Source organism: Tachysurus fulvidraco, chromosome 17, assembly GCF_022655615.1.
Source record: "Tachysurus fulvidraco isolate hzauxx_2018 chromosome 17, HZAU_PFXX_2.0, whole genome shotgun sequence".
In the NCBI taxonomy this organism is placed as follows: domain Eukaryota; kingdom Metazoa; phylum Chordata; class Actinopteri; order Siluriformes; family Bagridae; genus Tachysurus; species Tachysurus fulvidraco.
The window spans coordinates 266,700-274,516 of record NC_062534.1 but is presented as its reverse complement, the minus strand read 5'-3'; positions in this window follow the sequence as shown (position 1 = coordinate 274,516).

Here is a 7,817-nt window from a genome sequence, read left to right as displayed (position 1 = left end):
TCTCACAACGTGTGTAACTGAGAACAGTTTGACACAAATTGGTTTATTTCTTTGTTGTGATTTACTCACAGTATGGAGAATGGTGAAGAACATCAAGCCCTCTTCCTCCTCCCCTCTTCATCATCCTCACCTTCACCTTCATCGTCAGTGTCACAGAGACTCTTGCCGATGGAGAGATAAAAGCAGAGAGTGAGAGACAGAATAAAAACATGTGGTGTTATAATGAAGTCGCTGTCACTTTGCTAAGTGTTGTGTGTTTATTGGGGCATTTAGGTGTTTGTGGTTAATTGGGACTGCTGTTTAAATTCTGTCTTATATTTTCACCAGAAAGGAAATAAGCAGAGATTAATGAGAAGCAACCAGAGAGCTGCCGCTGCCCAGGACACTACATTAACACTGCATTAACACTACACTAACACTACATTAACACTACACTAACACTACACTAACACTACACTAACACCACATTAACACTACATTAACACCACATTCACATTACATTAACACTACACTAACACTACATTAACACTACATTAACACTACACTAACACTACACTAACACCACATTAACACTACATTAACACCACATTCACATTACATTAACACTACACTAACACTTCATTAACACTACACTAACACTACATTAACACTACACTAACACTACACTAACACTACACTAACACCACATTAACACTACATTAACACCACATTCACATTACATTAACACTACACTAACACTACATTAACACTACACTAACACTACACTAACACCACATTAACACTACATTAACACCACATTCACATTACATTAACACTACACTAACACTTCATTAACACTACACTAACACTACATTAACACTACACTAACAGTACACTAACACCACATTAACACTACACTAACACTACACTAACACTACATTAACAGTACACTAACACCACATTAACACTACATTAACACTACATTAACACTACACTAACACCACATTAACACTACATTAACACTACACTAACACCACATTAACACTACACTAACACCACATTAACACTACATTAACACTACACTAACACTACATTAACACTACACTAACACTACACTAACACCACATTAACACTACATTAAAACCACATTCACATTACATTAACACTACACTAACACTTCATTAACACTACACTAACACTACATTAACACTACACTAACACTACACTAACAGTACACTAACACCACATTAACACTACACTAGCACTACTTTAACACTACACTAACACTACATTCACACTACATTAACAGTACACTAACACCACATTAACACTACACTAACACCACATTAACACTACATTAACACTACACTAACACCACACTAACACCACATTAACACTACATCAACACTACACTAACACCACATTAACACTACACTAACACCACATTAACACCACATTAACACTACATTAACACCACATTAATACTACATTAATACTACACTAACACCACATTAACACTACACTAACACTACATTAATACTACATTAATACTACACTAACACCACATTAACACTGCATTAACACTACACTAACACCACATTAACACTACACTAACACCACAGTAACACTACATTAACACTACATTAACACCACATTAACACCACATTAACACTACATTAACACTACATTAACACCACATTAACACTACATTAACACTACATTAACACTACATTAACACTACATTAACACTACATTAACACTACACTAACACCACATTAACACCACATTAACACTACATTAACACTACATTAACACCACATTAACACTACATTTACACCACATTAACACTACATTAACACTACATTAATACTACACTAACACCACATTAACATTACACTAACACTACACTAACACCACACTAACACCACATTAACACTACACTAACATTACATTAACACCACATTAACACTACACTAACACCACACTAACATCACATTAACACTTCACTAACACTACATTAACACTACATTAACACTACATTAACACGAAATACATTTACTTTTCTTCTAATGAGAATAAAGCACGCAGTGAGTTCAGCATTACAGACCTGCAGACCTTACATTACCTGCACTCTTGTGTTCCATTAGTCGTGTTTCAACCACGTTCAGATCTGCAGGGTTAAAGTTCCTCTACATGACCTCAGTGTGAAGCTTAATAGAAGGAGGTGGATGTGATATGAACTGACAGCAGGAGCGAGTTCCTGTTTCACACACTGCAGCTTTCAGCAGGAGAATTTTATTTTATTTCCTTTCTGATTGCTGACTGCTGAGTTACTGATGTGTGTGGAGATAAAGGTGTGGTGTGTGTTCAGGATGCTTTACTCTAATGTACACACTGAGCACTAAAATCAACACAATCAACACAGCATCAGCACTGAACACGAATAAATTAATAAATGACTTTCATCTGTTTCTAGTTGTGTTGATGAAGTGAGTGACTTCCTGTAGTGTGTTGTGTTCTCTCAGCTCTAAACACTCATCTCCTCAGCAGTCTCTCTTTACTCTCTCTCTCTCTTTATTCTCTCTCTTTATTCTCTCTCTTTATTCTCTCTCTTTATTCTCTCTCTTTATTCTCTCTCTTTATTCTCTCTTCTAGAGAAAATAAATCTCAGCTTGTTTATGAGAAACACAAAGAAGTGTAAACTCTGTCCTGAAGATGTAGAGAAACAAAACTGCACCATATCAAGAACGAGTTTTTGGTTAGAAAGAGTGTGAGAAGTTTTGTGTTAGAGCATTAAGATGAATCTGTGACCGTCAGAGTCGCTGTTACAGAATCACACTCGTGTAATATCTGTATAAATTCTATACACACACTAATTAGCACAGATTTAGCTGCTGGTCAGAATAACTGACTAATCAGGTTCTCATTAGGGTTCTTCTGACCACACTGAGGAACTCGTTGTCTGAATAACGAGCCTTAATTCACTGGCAAGTCAAATCCATTACATTTTACTAATTCCTTTAAGCACTGAGGTTAATCTATAAGTCATGTGTTAATTGATTAAATCTACATACATTAGTGGATTTGTTTTAATTGCACTCTGGATTTTGGAGGAATTCTCTACTGTGATCGGACAACTGACATCAGCTTTGGCAATCTGGAGGGATTTTTTTATGATTAGTCTTTAGGTCTTGTTTTCTTTCTTTGTTTTTCTTTCTTGCTTTGTCCTTTAGAGCTTCTCTTGGTGAGTGGACTTGTCCGATTGTCCCCAGGAATCTAATAAGAGCTTGATTGCTTTTCCTAATTATCCTGTTTATTGGTGCTGCAGGCCGGCCCTGTTATTGGTGTAATTAATTTCAAAGATAACTTCTTCTCCATCCGGATTAGCAACGGCATATGATAACAGTATGTCAGGGAGTGTGTGTGTGTGTGTGTGTGTGTGTGTGTGTGTGTGTGTGTGTGTGTGTGTGTGTGTGTGTGTGTGTGTGTGTTAATTAGCTGAAAGTGCTGCCCAGACAGCCGTGCCCCCTTTTTCACACACTTTTCTCTGCAGCTTGACGAATGTCCTCTCTGTTTCCCCGTGAATAAAAGCAAAACCAGCCTCCATTTGTCAACTTTAGCTGAGAATCGATTGCTGCGCTTTTTGCCTCCTGTCTTTTTAATGCAACCGCTTTAATTTGGATACGCAGGAAAAAAATGACCTTTCTCTATAAGAACCGGGCCGCGCAGGTTCCAGACTCCGCCCTGTTTGCAGAGAGAAGCAGGAAGTGTTTTAGTGCACAGGAACAAGCAGTGTGTCGACTGCTTTACCACATCACCGATATATCACTCACATTTAACACTGTGCTCTGATTGGTCCAGAGACACCGCTCAGTGTTAGTTCTATTTCAGGCCAAACAGACCATCATCACCACGGTTACGGTTACTCAACTGCTCCTGTTCATGTTCTTTGCTGAACAGAGGATGAGATGAGAAAAGTGAGACAGGTGAGGTGTGCTGACTGCTTAGCACACACACACACACACACACACACACACACACACACACACACACACACACACACACACACACACTTTCTCTCTCTGTGTCTCTTTCATTTTTACTCAGTATATCTTTCCCTAATTGTGTTTATATTTCCTGTCTTTCTCTCTCTGATTTGAACAGCTATCAGATTATTCAAAACAGCACACAACGTCATCATCAGTGGGATTCAGGCCTTTATTGGATTTTAAGAAATTGTGTGTGTGTGTGTGTGTGTGTGTGTGTGTGTGTGTGTGTGTGTGTGTGTGTGTGTGTGTTTTCTCTGACTTTTACACATATGTGTATGAGTAGAAACAGAACCAGAGAGAGAGAGAGAGAGAGAGAGAGAGAGAGAGAGAGAGAGAGAGAGAGAGAGAGAAGGACAGAGCAGGAACAATAGCAGGATTAAGTGCAATTTACAATCATTGAAAACTCAACACTGAACATTTATCATTAAGAGACATTACAGATTTTGTGCTCAGAAGTCATCTGATGTAAATGAGTGACTCACACACACACACACACACACACACACACACCCACACACACCCACACACACACACACACACACACACACACACACACTGATGCCTGCTCCAGGTTTGCAGCTGTTATTAACTTGTTAATTATGAAAAAAAAGCTTGTGTGTGTGTGAACATTTGTGTGTTTCTCCAGACTTAGACTCGGCTCTGATTCAATTAAAGCCAATTTCATGTTGTTTTGACACAGCAGGTAAGAGATGAATATTAAATGTCACAATAGATTGATCCTCGAGTCAGAATGGAGTAAAATATGTTTAATCTCTCTGAATGAGCAGCCGAGGAATTACATTACTGTTCATTACATTAGTGTACAGTAGGAAAAGTGCAGCGCTGCTGTAATCACACAGGGACACAGAGGTTTAAACAAATGTCACTTCTTTACACACACACACACACACACACACACACACACACACACACACACACACACACACACACACAGACACAGACACACAAACACAGACACAAACACACACACAGATGTATACATACACACACAGAGACACACACACGTATATGTACACACACACAGACACACCACACAAACGCATATGTCACATACAGAAACACACAGACTCATACACACACATGCATACATACACAAAAACTCACACACACACACACACACACTAAACACACACGCATACATACAGTACACACAAACGGACACCACACACACAGACACACACCACACACAGACACACACCACACACAGACACACACACACACACCTGTGTTGAGGTTGTGCTGAGGTTTATGCGAGTGCGATGATGTGAGACACAGAATGAAGTCGGTTCTCTTCTCCTGGACAATTAGTCTAATTTCTGCAGTCACATGACCTTGTGTGGAACGAAACACATTTCTCATCACATCCTGCATTTCCTCTCGGCTTATCTCATCCCAACCCCATCCATCCACACTAGTACACACACACACACACACACACACACACACACACACACACACAATTCAATTAAGCTATCATAAATCCGAAATTAGAGAAGGCAGCTATGAAATATGAGATTCTGCATCCATTTAGATCATAGACTCTCTCTCCCTCTCTCTCCCTCTCTCTCTCTCTCTCTCTCTCCCTCCATCCATAAACCGCACAACAAGCCGCGAGCCTTTGTGACATTTTCATTTCACAGTAACTCGTTTTCTCATGTTTCCGAATATTATTACTTTTATTTAATATTATTGTAATTCAATGTTTTCTGTTTATCTGAACGTCATCTTTGATCTTTTCACTGTTTCTAAATGTGAAGAATTTGAAATGATGATTTTGATGCTAAACTGCTGGCTCTCAGCTTTCACCAATTATTAGCTTCATTAGCATCAAGTGCAGAAGCTCAGGTGTTAAACTACAGGCCTGATCTCCTTCATGTGGAACACATCTCCTCCTGGACTGAACTCTTCCTCTCTACAAGAACAACAGGCAGAAAGATCAACAATATAAACTTTAATAACTTTAAAAGAGAATGAATACAGAACAGTTTCGTGTGTAAACGCTTCAGGTTTTTGCTCCTTGGCTAAAATCAGAATTTATCCAGATGAAAATGTGAATTCATAAACTTTAAAAAATATAAACCTTTATATGTGTGAAGGTCATATGAACTAACTAACTAACTAACTAACTAACTAACTAACTAACTAACTAACTAACAAGCTTCCAATGCTGAGGCGCTGAAACCTCCTGCCCCAGGGGTGTGTATCATAGCTGCTCCAAACACAACCTCCTCAGTTGGAATATGAGAAGAATATAATTTGACTGTAATGTATATATGGTGATAATAAAGGCCCCAATTCCAAGTTTTCACTGTAGCTGTAATTCAGCTCAGAGGCAGAAGAGGGTGCTAACACTCACACAAACACACACATTGCTGCTTTAATGAACAAGGACAAAGCCACACGGTTACACTTTCACTTCTCTACATTCAGTTCTTTATCTGCTGATTAAATCATTTCACGTCAGAGTTTTCCTGCCATCTCAAAACCCTCTCACTTCTTCTGTGCGATGTAGCTCATTTTACCGCTAGTAGTGCTAAATATGCTAATGCTAGTGCTAATGATGCAAACAACAACATTGTTCTGTTAAATAAAAGTGCAAAAAGTTTCATTTTAGCATGAACCAACCGAGCTGAATGAACCAACCTTTGTAACATAAAATTATAAACTAGCACAGAGTGAACGTTATGCTAGCAAACTGAAATAAACGGAGTGTGACGCATCATATAGCATATCGCGCAATACGGAACTTTTTTTTTAGCAGTGAAAGAATAAAATGAATAGAACATGCTAATTGTTTATGCTAGCTAATAGAACATGCTAATTATTTACTGCAGCTGAGGTTTATTACTGATTTAGTAAAAATTTCAGTCAGGATTATGTTCTGATGGAGCTCTCACACACACAGAGACACACAAACACCCCCCCCCCCCCACACATACACACACAGACACACATACACACGGCAGGAAGATGAAGGTGGTGCTAATTTGTGTTTTGTGCAGGATTCTTTTCTCCCTTTTGTCTTCACAGAACTCTTTAGGAGCCTGGTGGGAAATGTTCTCGCCCCGAGCTACACTTCCTCTTGCTAAACTTCACAACGTGTCTCTAAAAGACCTCAGTCATCTCCCACCACGAGCTGAGACTCCATTAACAGCCCCTGAGGTCAAAGCGCATTAAAGCTGAGAAACGTGACTAGCTTCTTATGCTCGAGTTTAAATGCAGAAAAGTGAATAGAAACAGAAGAGACTACATGACACAAAGACCATCAATAAATCTACATGATTTCACTTCATCAGGAGTTTATTATTTTCAGGAATGAAAGATTTCAGAAGCCTGATCTGGTTATAGGTGCAGAGGTGAGGAAAGACACTGCAAAGAGATCCAGATAAAGAGATCCAGTTAAAGAGATCCAGATAAAGAGATCCAGAAAAAGTGATCCAGATAAAGAGATCCAGAAAAAAGAGATCCAGAAAAAGAGATCCAGATAAAGAGATCCAGAAAAAAGAGATCCAGATAAAGAGATCCAGATAAAGAGATCCAGATAAAGAGATCCAGTTAAAGAGATCCAGATAAAGAGATCCAGTTAAAGAGATCCAATTAAAGAAATCCAGATAAAGAGATCCAGATAAAGAGATCCAGATAAAGAGATCCAATTAAAGAGATCCAGATAAAGAGATCCAGTTAAAGAGATCCAGATAAAGAGATCCAGATAAAGAGATCCAGTTAAAGAGATCCAGATAAAGAGATCCAGATAAAGAGATCCAATTA